General features: G+C 40.9%; 1 pseudogene; it reads right to left on the bottom strand.

The window, feature by feature from the left end:
- Nucleotides 1-2,115: 2,115 nt before the first annotated feature.
- Nucleotides 2,116-3,103, bottom strand: LOC114118837 (glutaredoxin-3-like; annotated as a pseudogene).
- Nucleotides 3,104-13,307: the final 10,204 nt, after the last annotated feature.

Raw genomic sequence — 13,307 nt, 5'->3', positions numbered from 1 at the left:
GTGATCCATACAGTCAAAAGTTTTGGCATAGTCAATAAAGCAGAAATTGATGTTTTTCTGGAACTCTCTTCCTTTTTTGATGATCCAGAGGATGTTGGCAATTTGGTTCCTTTGCCATTTCTAAAACCAGCTTGAACATCTGGAAGTTCGTGGTTCACATATTGTTGAAGCCTGGCTTGGAGAATTTTGAGCATTACTTTGCTAGTGTTGCTTTATATGCTATACATAGACATCATCAGATGGTCAACACTGAAATCATATTGATTATATTCTTTGAAGCCGAAGATGGAGAAGCTCTATACAGTCAGCAAAAACAAGACCAGGAGCTGACTATGGCTCAGATCATGAGCTCTTTATTGCCAAATTCAGACTTAAGTTGAAGAAAGTAGGGAAAACCACTAGACCATTCAGGTATGACCTAAATCAAATCCCTCACGATTATACAGTGGTAGTGAGAAATAGATTCAAGGGACTAGATCTGATAGAGTGCCTGGTGAACTATGGACAGAGGTTCGTGACATTGTACGGGAGACGGAGCAAGACCATCCCCAAGAAAAAGAAATGCAAAAAAGCAAAATGGCAGTCTGATGAGGCCTTACAAATAGCTGTGAAAAGAAAAGAAGCCAAAAGCAAAGGAGAAGAGGGAAGATATTCCCATTTGATTGCAGAGTTCCAAAGAATAGCAAAGAGAGATAAGAAAGCCTTCCTCAGTGATCAGTGCAAAGAAATAGAGGAAAACAATAGAATGGGAAAGACTAGAGATCTCTTCAAGAAAATTAGAGATACCAAGGGAACATTTCATGCAAAGATGGGCTCAATAAAGGACAGAAATGGTATGGACCTAACAGAAGCAGAAGATATTAAGAAGAGGTGGCAAGAATACACAGAAGAACTGTACAAAAAAGATCTTCACGACCCAGATGATCACGATGGTGTGATCAATCACCTAGAGCCAGACATCTTGGAATGTGAAGTCAAGTGGGCCTTAGGAAGCATCACTATGAACAAAGCTAGTAGAAGTGATGGAATTCCAGCTGAGCTAATTCAAATCCTAAAAGATGATGCTGTGAAAGTGCTACAGTCAATATGCCAGCAAATTTGGAAAACTCAGCAGTGGCCACAGGACTGGAAAAGGTCAGTTTTCATTCTAATCTCTAAGAAAGGCAATGCCAAAGAATGCTCAGACTGAAGGAAGACAGTGGATTTCATATGCAACTCTATGATAATCCAAGGAATAAATTGAGGCATCTAGGGAAAAGGCTTACATTCTTCAAGATGTGTACTTTGCATATTTCCTTCAACTGGACTTTTGGTAAAGGTTGAGCAGGAATCTGGTAGATGCATTAAGATGAGGGGGATCCTTTCACTACAATGACCATTTTAAATATCTTACCATTTTATATGTCAACTGTACCTCAGTAAACGGCTTCCCTGGTGGCTAATGGTAGAGAATTTTCCTGCCAGTGCAGGAAACATGGCTATGATCCTGGGTCAGAAAGATCCCCTGGAGAAAGAAATGGCAACCCACTCTAGTATTCTTGCCTGGGAAATTCCATGAACAGAAGAAACTGGTGGGTGATAGTCCATGGGGTTGCAAAAGGATTGGATACAATTTAGCGACTGAACAACAAGTACCTCAATAAAGCCTGAATTTTTTTTTTAAGTTGAACAGGAGAAAATTAAATACACAAAGTCTCGCATAGCCTGACATTCAGATATTCTCTGTAGTTGTCTAAGAGAAGTCTTTCAGAATCAATCACAAATGGAAGGATGGCAACCTTTACAAAAACTGAAGGCCTGGTGTCATGGGCATAATTTTGATTTCAACTTCCAGGACACTGAAGCTTAAAGACTTACCTTAAAGACTTAGTTGTTGTTTTAGTCACTAAGTCATGTCCAATTTTTTTTTTTAAATTGAACTTTAAGATGTATATTGGGTTCTGTTTTTGGTGGAAAAAAGGTCACATATGTTATTTAGCACAACCTTGTGAAATACACAAAGTGATACTGGCGAGGAGCATTTTCTCCTCCTAGTCCATTTCTGAGGACTAACTCGTGAACTGCTCCACTGGAGGAAGCCTTCCTGCAGTGGGTGGGCACCAAGTCTATCGTTCATTAATTTTCTCCTTTCAGCAACTCCCCATTTTCTTTCAGTTCCTTCACGATGTCAGTCCTCCAACAAGCTCCCGCTTCACATACAGCTGGGGGTACGTTGGCCAATTGGAGTAAGCTTTTAATCCTTGCTGAACTTCTTCATCCTCCAATATATCAAATGTCTCATATTCAACCCCAGTACTATATAATACTTCCAGAATCTGTATGCTGAAGCTACACTTAGCTTCCTGTTTGTTTCCTTTCATAAAGAGTATCAGAGAAGCTTTATTTGTCCTTACTTTGAGCCTGTCCTCTAACTTGGGGGCTTTGGGGCAAATCGTATCTAGTTCTTTGATGTTTCTAGCTCCTTAATTATATCAAGTCCTCCTATGAGCTTTCCAGAAACATAGAGCTGGGGATAGGTGCGCCAACTGGAATAGGTTTTGAGGGCCTGACAAACTTCATCTGAGAAGATGTGGAAACTGCTAAACTGAATATTATGTTTGTTAAGAATTTCCACCATCTACTTGCTGAAACTGCAGCGTGGCTCCTGAGGTGTTCCTTTCATGAATAGCATGCAGTGGGCAGCGAGAAATAACTTCTTTGGGGGCCAGTTGAGGTCTTCCTTCAGGTGCTCACTACCACTGGGTGAGAAGGAGCCACTAGACGCATGTTGCTGAACTTTTTTAACTCTGGGGCCATGGGCACCATCTAATCAGTAGATTTTCTGAGAATTCTTGAAAAACAGGAAGGTGGGAACATAACTAATTTCATATTTTTCAGATACTTCAGGAACAGTTTCTGCTTCCAATTTCACAAATGAAACTTGTGGGAGCTCTTTGGCGAGCTCTGCCATCACGTTGTTCATCTGAGCACACTGAGGAGCTCATGGTGCCCAGAAATGGACCACAAGAAAGAACTTGGCTCTGAGGCGCAGCAGCTCCTCAAACTGCCAGGCTGAGCCGACCTCTACCACGGCTGCCACCACCTCAGCCACCCCTGCCACCATGCTGCCCATCATGTCCAACTCTTTGCAACCCCATGGACTGTAAGCCCTATGGTGGAAACACTATGTAGATGCCCCAAATCTATGAGATTCACTTTGTATTCTGTTTGTTTCCTGTTGTTGTTGTTGTTGTTGTTGTGTGTGTGTGTGTGTGCATGGTGGCCTCACCACTCAGCATGTAGGAACTTAATTGCCTTGACCAGGGATGGAACCTGTGCCCTCTGCATTGGAAGCACAGAATCTTAACCACTGGATTGCCAGGGTCCCTTTAAAGTGTGCTCTCTGCTGAATGTACCATTTTATGTAATAGCTTGAGTAAATGAAGTGCATTGTTCAGATCGTAGATATAGGAGTTGTATAGAACTTTATATGCCACTTCGAGAGAAGGCTATGGGTGAGGAAATTTTAAATTGATTGAGTTTAAATCAAACTCACTTTTCTGGAATTGACTACAATTATGGTTTCAACCACCAGAGTTGTATCAGTTATCTAGTGTTGCATAACAAATCATCCCACGTTAATGGCTTAAAAAGCCATCATTCATTTGCTCACAGTTTCTATTGGTTGACATTGGGCCAGACCTAGCTGGAGAGGCTCTTCTGCCATTCTTGCCTGAGGTTGCTTTTGGAACTGCAGTTATCTGGGGATTGCATGAGACTAGACCATCCAACGTGGAGTCATTAATAGGTCTGCTGCCTCAGATGGGACATTTGGGCCTCTCTCTCCACAGTCTTCTTCACGGAATGGTGGAATCTTTCTAAAAAGATTAAGAACAGAAGCTGTGAGGCCTCTTGAGGTCAAGACCAGAAGTCACTTGGCCCTTCTACTACATTCTGTTGGTCAAAGCAAGTCGCAGGACCCTTCCATATTCAGGGAGTGCAGAAATGGATTTCACCTCCGTGTGAATAGCTACAAAGAACTTGGGGCCTCTTTACATCCATTATGAAGGGAAATGCAAGTTCAAAATAGAGATCTAATTGGGTTACAGGTTTATAGGAAAAAAAGAAGTTCTATATATTATATTCTTGATTTATATGGTTTGAATATGAAACTGCTCCATTTGGTCTCAAAGCGGCTGTGTTGAACAGAGTGTTCATGTCTTTGTGAGGTATGTTTTGACAGGATTGAGAGCTTGCAGAGAGGGTGTCTTCCTGACTCTTTGCAGTGAGTCATTTCTTGGCTGCCTCAGCTCTTGGTAGATGCCCAGGCAAGAAATCCATCTTTAGAGCCCCGTAAGCTTAGGCCCTGTTTTGAGGGGATATGCAAAGAGTATGGGGCTTCCCTGGTGGTGCAGTCTGTAAAGAATCAGTCTACATGCAGGATGATCCCAGAGTCAGGAACATCCCCTGGAGAAGAAAACGACAACCCACTTCAGTATTCTTGCCTGGGAAATCCCATGGATAGAGGAGTCTGGCGGGCTCGAGTCCTTAGGGTCACAAAGAGTCTCAGACACAGCTTAACAACTAAACTGCCACCACCACATAAAGAGTATGACTTTTGAATAGCCTAGGGTCATAATTTATCTAAGTTCTAAAAAGAGTAAAACTTTTGTGAAATTATCTTTTCTTTATGTGAAGTTCACAGTATATGATTTGTTTTAGCAAGGTAAGGCCTGGCTGAAGGTAAATGCAATGGAAGTCCTGGTGACTGCCAAGTTAACGTGCAGGCACAAGCCGACGGAGAGGGAAATGGTAAACACTCTTATTTCAAATACCATATCCAAAATGACATAGGGCAGGGCAGAGTTGGAGTTTGGTATATCCTCTGAAAAATCAATGTGGAAGAGCTTGTAGTTTACACCAGGAAACTTTCCTGTGATCTCCTCACGAAAATAAAAGTTTCTGCTCTTAGAAATGAAGGCAGGGGAAGAATTCTTAATTTGAAAAATGCTGTTTTGGCCCTTTTCCTCTCTTTGAGTTGCCTTTCCTTCTGCCTCAACACATCAGATCAGTCCTATCTCCCCCAGGATTCTCTGGGAACTCACATCTGGTGTATGAAATGGATTTGGATCCTGTATTTCTGCCAAGTTAGACAAACGTGAGCACTGCAAGATGTGGGAGGCAAAGGAAGCAATTGTTTGTTACCGCACCATTTTAACTTTCCTCCCGACTTTCAGCTCTCACATTCACAGTGCCATTTGTAAAAGTGAAAATTCAGTGTCAATCCTGGGCCCACTTGAGTGTTCCATCCTTTTCCTTTGCTAGCTATATTTGTATGAAGAGACACACCATTCATTTCTTTAGCCTTCGGATCCACTTGAAAACTCTCACCAGGACTCAGACTTCTGTTCTTCTTTCTTCTAAGGCACTATATACATTTTTCGTCCTCTGAGCACCCTGGCAAGTGTGCTGACAGTGATGTTATTCTCTCAAGAGTGCAAACAGTGTTTTCTGCCTGACCATGGCTTCACACTGTCTCTCACTGAGGCCTGGTCAGGCAAGCTGTGGGTACACTTCTTGAGAAGGCTGATTGTTGTGAAAAACCTTTGCCACATAAACAGAAGTAAGGATTGGGTCTTTCAGATATGATTGCCAGCAACTTTTCTCTTATAACCTCTAGAACACCATTGCATCAGTTCAGACTTGTGACTGGGAAGAAATATCAGTTCAAAGACTTAATTGGCTAAGAATGAGGAGTACTTTGCAGCTTGGTGGATGGCAAAAGAACAGAATGCCCCAGGAGCATCTGCCTTGTTTCCCAATATTTAGAGGATTCACAGACTGGCTAGTCTGACTCAGACTCATAAAGGTGAGTTTTCCCCGGAGGAAGCTAGAGTGAGCCTCACTTTAGGTCTTCTGCCTTTTGGAGCACTCTCAGGGGCTTCTGTATTTCTGTATTTAACCTATCAATAAAAAGTAAGTATTGCTTTACCACAAACCTAATTTAGCTAAAATTATTTATTCATTTGTTCATTAATATTTATAAGCAGATACTGTCCTAGGGCTAGAGACACAAAGATAGATAAGACAGAATTTCTGCTCCTAAGAGTGAATGTCGTAGGGTGAGGATCTAAGAGAGGGAAGGGGTAGAGATATAAAAATAGATACTGATAGTACAGAACCCTTTCCCCCACTTTTTTATAATGTGAAAATATACTCTCTTCTGCTATGGCAAGTAAAGGTTTAATTGATTCATTTATTTAATCAGCAAACATTTGCCAATTGCCTGCTTTGCACTAGGAACTGTATCAGATGCTGTGTCTACTTAAAGAACAGCCTGAGGGTAACATAAGGAAGATCAAAGCAGCAGCCTCCCACGCCTCCCTTTGCCCTCTCCCTTGCTCTCTCACCTGGCCCTCTGCAGTGGGCTCCAACAGCACCAGATGAGGTGGCAGCACTTCCTAACCTTTTTTGTGTCCAAAAGAGGAGATGCCCTCAAAGGGGAACTTCAAAAAGAAGTAGAACTGCAATGCAAATATCACCTTCAACCATGCCAATCATTTGTCCTCCCTTGCTTTTCTTTAAACATACATGCTGCTTCATTCAAGGCAGTGAGGCAGCAACTCAAATGGAAGAACAGAAAAATAGAACAGTCAGAGTATGGTAGCTTTGCCAAAGACTGCTTACATCTTTGATGAGTCACCACCTTTAGTAAATGAAAACCAAGCCTCAAAAATGAATGGAGGCTACCTAGGGTAGTAATGGGTATGACCCAGATAAGGGCGGAGTCTTATCTCCTTCTCCACTTGATACCCAGTGAAGACATCTACAAATATTTCCATAATGCTTTTTAGTTCACCAAGCACTTCCTTTCCACACCCCGAGGCCCCAGATACATTAGTTCACTGAACCATACAGAAAAAGAAAAGAACTATTTGGGTAAATAAATGTAGATATTTCTTTTAGGTACTGAGGAGTAGATTGAAATCACTACATGGAAAATGAGACTTGAAATAGTTGAAAAAAGAAGAGGTAGATTTTGTTTGTAATATTACAGAAATATTTCCAAAATACATGAGTGGGTTAAACAAATTAAATTTTTTTTTTTTTAATTTAGCTGGGCCAGGCCTTAGTTGTGGCATGTGGGATCTTTAGCTGGACTCTTAGTTGTGACATGGGGGAATCTAGTTCCCTGACAAGACATTGAACCTGGCCCAGTGTTGAGAGAACAGTCTTAGCCACTGGGCCACAAGAGTCCCTGTTCTAAACAAATGTGCAAAGTAGCATACAGTAGTAGGATGCCATATATGGTTTTCAAAAAGGAGGTGAAATGGTAATAGCTAGGGTTTCCCTGGTGGCTCTGACAGTCAAGAATCTCCCTGCAATGCAGGAAACCTGGATTTGATCCCTAGGTCAGGAAGATCCCCTGTAGAAGGGAATGGCTATCCACTCCAGTATTCTTGCCTGAAGAATTCCATGGACAGAGGAGCCTGGCAGGCACAGTCCATGGGCTTGCAGAGTCGGGATGTGACTGAATGACTAACACACAGATGATACTTTGTAGTACTTACTACGTGCCATACCAGACACCGTTCTCCAAGCTCTTTACGTAGGTGAACTCACTGACACTCAAAACATCTCCATGACTTGGGTACTATAATTATCATTCCCATATTACAGATTTGAAAACAGCGAAGTTGAGTGTCTTGCCTAAAGTCACAAAGCTAGGATTTAAACCCAGGGCGGTTTGCCTATAGATTCTGGAACTTAAGTTTTGCAATATTTCCACAGGAACAGCTAAATGAATGTAAATGCTTAGGAAAAAAGATCAGAAAGATACATACTAAACTGAAAATCATGGTTGTCTTTGGAAAGAAATCAGGAATTGGAGACTGGGCAGGTCAAATATTCCATTAGCTACAATGCTTGAGGGTTTTGTTTCTCCCCAAAGAGATTTCCCCCAGGATAATGATTTCAGATTACTTCTGTTAAATTAATGTAAAAATTATTTAAAAAAATCTTGTGGTCAGTGGAAGTGATTTTTCATAAAATCACTAGGTTATGCTCTTCTCCTAAATTTCACATTGACTTTGGTATCTTTGGGAGTAGAAGCGTTAATTGTGTTAATCTTTCCTCTTTGTCCATCTCATAACCTCTGATGGAATCTTATTTCAGAGATTAGATAAAAAACTATTTCAGGTTTTGTCTGGAACAATGGGATGCATATTGGTGAAAGTATTATATTTCATGGCTGAAGTACCTTTCAGAGATACTTCAGAAACTGAAGCCCAGGTAGTCATATCAGATCAAGTATTAAGTATTGAACTAAATCAAGAAGGGATTTGTCATTTAATTACAAAAATGAAGTGGAACTTTAAAGTCTCATGCAGCTACTGCTGCTAAGTTGCTTCAGTCGTGTCCGACTCTGTGCGACCCCGTAGACGGCAGCCCACCAGGCTCCCCTGTCCCTGGGATTCTCCAGGCAAGAACACTGGAATGGGTTGCCATTTCCTTCTCCAATGCATAAAAGTGAAAGTGAAGTCGCTCAATCGTGTCTGACTCTTAGAAACCCCATGGACTGCAGCCTACCAGGCTCCTCCGCCCATGGGATTTTCTAGGCAAGAGTACTGGGTTGCCATTGCCTTCTCTGTTAAAGTCTCATATGTACTAATAATTAGAAAATAGTAGTGTGTTAGAGTTCTCCAGAGAAACAGACCAATAGGAGGTACAGACAGAGGTACGTCTAATCTTCGAATACAGATCTAAATCTCTGGGAAATTATAGATATCTATATATCTACATCTTCTCTCTAGACAGATAGATAGATAATGAGAGAATCAGAATTGGCTTACACATTTGTGGGGACTGGTGGGCCTGAAGTCTTCATGGTTGACCAGCTAGAAAATCAGGTAAAAGTTGATACACTCTGGAGTCTGAGGTCTACAAGGCAGGTCAACAGGTTGAAAACTCAGGCAGGGTTTATACTGATATGTTGCAGTCTTGAGGCAGAACTGCTTCTTTTTTGCAGAAACCTCATCTTCAACTTATCGGATGAGGCCTACCCTCATTATAGAGAGTAATCTGTTTTACTTCAAGTCAACTGACTTGTAAATGTTAATCACATAACACAAATACCTTCACAGCAACATCTAGACTACTGTTTGACCAAACAACTGGGCATCATAGACTAGCCAATTTGTGTGCATGTGTGTACATGCTCAATCATATCCAACTCTTTGCGGACCCCAAGGTCTGTAGCCCCACCTGGCTCCTCTGTCCATGGAGTTCTCCAGGCAAGTATACTGGAGTGGAATACTTGGAATATTGGAATACTGGAATACTTCCTATTCCAGGGGAATCTTCCCAACCCAGGGATTGAATCTGCGTCTCTGGTGTCTCCTGCGTTGGTAGGCAGATTCTTTACCACCATGCCACCTGGGAAGCCCCAGCCAGGTTAACACAGTTAACCATATGAGTAAAGTCTAATTTGAACTAAATTCTGACTGCTCAAAAATATATGTTAGAGATATGCCAGTCTAGTGATTTTTTTTCCATTTAAAAAAATCTTTATTGAATTTGTTACAATACTGCTTCTTTTTTGTTGTTTCATTTTTTTAATTTTATTCATTTTTTAATTGAAGGATAATTGATTTACAGAAAGTCTAGTGATTTTTTCACTTAGGATGACTGACGTTCTAATTTGCTTTAAAAGATTCAGTCATTTGAAAAAAAAACATTTGTATAGCGCATTTGCAATATATTTAGCTATTCTAATCACCAGTTTTGCTTAACACAAACTAGGTTGTGAGATAATTCTGAATTATTTCATGGCAGTCGAAATAAGGTTAACTAAAACAATGCACACAAATCTGTAAAGCTAACAGTAAACACACTGAACTCATTGCTATAATCATGCATTTTCACATTTGGTCTTAGTTAAAGATAGCTAGCCTAGATACAATGTGACTATGCTTTACAGTGAAACTGGTCAGTAATGAGGTGTGTTCAACTTGATAAAATCACTCACTTCTCTCTGACATCTCATCTGCAAGTTACACAAATGGTTAACTAAGTTACGCCAATGATTTCAGGATAATCTCAACCTGAATGTGGATTCTAAATAAATTATGAGTTGGGCATTTGAGAATATTAATAAATATGGATCTGTTGCCCCTGGCATTATTGCTGAAGTTTAGTATTGCCTTGATGCTCTGTTAGTAAACACATCAATTCTTTGTTACTGGTAAACTGAAGAAAAACTAGTGTCATTAGAATTATCAATTTAATTAACAAAAGGTTGTTACCTTCAGATAAGAACAAAATTATATACCACCTAAAAGCCATTTAAATGTCTTTCTGCCACTGCAAAGGAAGGAATAGTGTGTGGTGTATGCCATGGAGTTGGTGGCATTTGTCTTATTTCTTATCTGTGGGATAGGTATTATTAGTGTCTCTGAAGAGACTAACAGGAAAATTGTTGCTGTTCAGTCGCTTAGTCGTGTCCAACTCTTTGTGACCCCATGGACTGCAGCACACCAGGCTTGCCTGTCTTTCACCATCTCCTCAAACTCAAATTCGTGTCCATTAAGTTGGTGATGCCATCCAACCATCTCATCTGCTGTTGTTCCCTTCTTCTCCAGGCTTTATTCTTTCCAAGCATCAGGAGTCTTTTCCAATGAGTCGGCCTTTTTATCAGTGGTCAAAGTATTGGAGCTTCAGTTTCAGCATCAGTCCTTTCAATGGATATTCAGGGTTGATTTCCTTTAGGATTGACAGGTTTGATCTCCTTGCAGTCCAAGCGACTCTGGAGAGTCTTCACCAGCACCAGTGTTGGAAAGCATCAATTCTTTGGGGCTCGGCCTTCTCCATTGCCCAGCCCTCACATCTGTACATGACTACTGGAAAAACCTTCTCCATTGCCCAGCTCTCACATCTATATAGCTTTGACTATATGGACCTTTGTATGCAAAGTAATATCTCTGCTTTTTAATATGCTGTCTAGGTTGGTCATAGCTTTTCTTCCAAGGAGCAAGCGTCTTTTAATTTCATGGCTGCAATCACCGTCCACAGTGATTTTGGAGCCCAAGAAATTAAATTCTGTCACTCTTTCCATTGTTTCTCCATCTGTTTGCCATGAAGTGATGGGACCAGATGCCATGATCTTTACTTTTTGAATGTTGAGTTGCAAGCCAACTTTTTCACTCTCCTCTTTTCCCTTCATCAAGAGGCTCTTTAGTTTCTCTTCACTTTCTGACATAAGGGTGGTGTCATCTGCATATCTGAGGTTATTGATATTTCTCCTGGCAATCTTGATTCCAGCTTGTGCTTCATCCAGTCAGGCATTTCACATGATGTACTCTGCATATAGTTAAATAAGTAGGTTGACAATATACAGCCTTGATGTACTCCTTTCCCAATTTGGTACCAGTCCATTGTTTCATGTCCAGTTCTAACTGTTGTTTCTTGACCTGTATACAGGAGGCAGGTCAGGTGGTCTGGTATTCCCATCTCTTTAAGGATTTTCCACATTTTATTATGATCCACACAGTCAAAGGCTTTAGCATAGTCAGTGAAGCAGTTGTTCTGGAATTCTCTAGCTTTTTCTAAGATCCAATGGATGTTGGCAATTTGATCTCTGGTTCCTCTCCCTTTTCTAAATCCAGCTTGTACATCTGGAATTTCTCGGTTCATATACTGTTGGAACCTAGCTTGAAGGATTTTGAACATTACTTTGCTAGCATGTGAAATGAGTGCAATTGTGCAGTAGTTTGTACACTCTTTGGCATTGCCTTTCTTTAAGATTGGAATGAAAATTGACCTTTTCCAGTCCCGTGGCCACTGCTGAGTTTTCCAAATTTGCTGACATATTGAGTGCAGCACTTTAACAGCATCAGTATTTGAAATAGCTCAGCTGGAATTCCATCTAGCTTTGTGTGTAGTGATGTTTCCTAAGGCCCAGTTGATTTCACACTCCAGGATGTCTGGCTCTATGTGAGTGATCTTACCATTATAATTATCTGGGTCATTAAGATCTTTTTTGTATAGTTCTTCTGTGTATTCTTGCCACCTCTTCTTAATGTCTTCTGCTTCTGCTAGGTCCATACCGTTTCTGTTCTTTATTGTGCCTATCTTTGCATGAAATGTTCCCTTGGTATCTTTAATTTTCTTGAAGAAATCTCTAGGCTTTCCCATTCTATTGTTTTCCTCTATTTCTTTGCTCTATTGACTTAAAAAGCCTTTCTTATCTCTCCTTGCTATTCACTGGAACTCTACATTCAAATGGGTGTATCTTTCCTCTTCTCCTTTGCCTTTTGCTTCTCTTCTTTACTCAGGTATTTGTAACCCCTCTCAGACAACCATTTTGCCTTTTTGCGTTCCTTTTTCTTGGGGATGGTTTTGATCACCACCTCCTGAACAATGTTGTGAATCTTTGTCCATAATTCCTCAGACAATCTTGTCTATTAGATCTAATTCCTTGAATCTATTTCTCACTTCCACTGTATAATCATAAGGGGTTTGATTTAGGTCATACCTGAATGCCCTAGTGGCTTTCCCTCCGTTCTTCAATTTAAGTCTTAATTTTCCAATAAGGAGTCAGCTCCCAGTCTTGTTTTTGCTGACTGTATAGAGATTCTCCATCTTTGGCTACAAAGAATATAATCAACGTATTGATCATCTGGTGATGTCTAATAGGAAAATTGAGTGAAGTGAAGTCACTCAGTCGTGACCGACTCTTTGCGACCCCATGGACAGTAGCCTACCAAGCTCCGCCGTCCATGGAATTTTCCAGGCAAGAATACTGGAGTGGGCTGCCATTTCCTTCTCCAGGGGATCTTCCCAACCCATGGATCAAACCTGTGTCTCCTGCATTGCAGACAGACGCTTTACCGTCTGAGCCACCAGGGAAACCCAATAGGCTCATAAATTCAGAAACTTGCTCAAGGTCACCAGAAAACAGCAGATTCCCTTCAAGGCCTAAACGCTTCCTCTAAGACCCAGCTGAAGGAACTAAAATGTTTGCTCTGGTGTTTCTTCACATAACAAAGGTGATTTATTCTTATCTTGTGTTTGTCTCCTTTCTCACCTTTAGCACAGTACTAAGTGTAAAGGTCTTTCCCCACAAATAAGGCATTTCTTTCCAGGTGAGAGCAGCAGGTGGGACTGTTTTCAGTATGCTTTTATTACTTTGCAGTTTGTCTTTGGTTAGATCAAATTTAAACTTGTGTCTCGCCTTACTTGCCTTCTTCTGCATCACCACTGGAATAGACCAGGAACTGCAATCAGTGCCACAGTGATGGGAATGTTGGGGGTGGAGACCAGGGGTCATT

The sequence above is a fragment of the Ovis aries genome, chromosome 17, assembly GCF_016772045.2.
Source record: "Ovis aries strain OAR_USU_Benz2616 breed Rambouillet chromosome 17, ARS-UI_Ramb_v3.0, whole genome shotgun sequence".
Lineage (NCBI taxonomy): Eukaryota > Metazoa > Chordata > Mammalia > Artiodactyla > Bovidae > Ovis > Ovis aries.
This window is presented reverse-complemented; position numbering and strand designations above follow the sequence as displayed.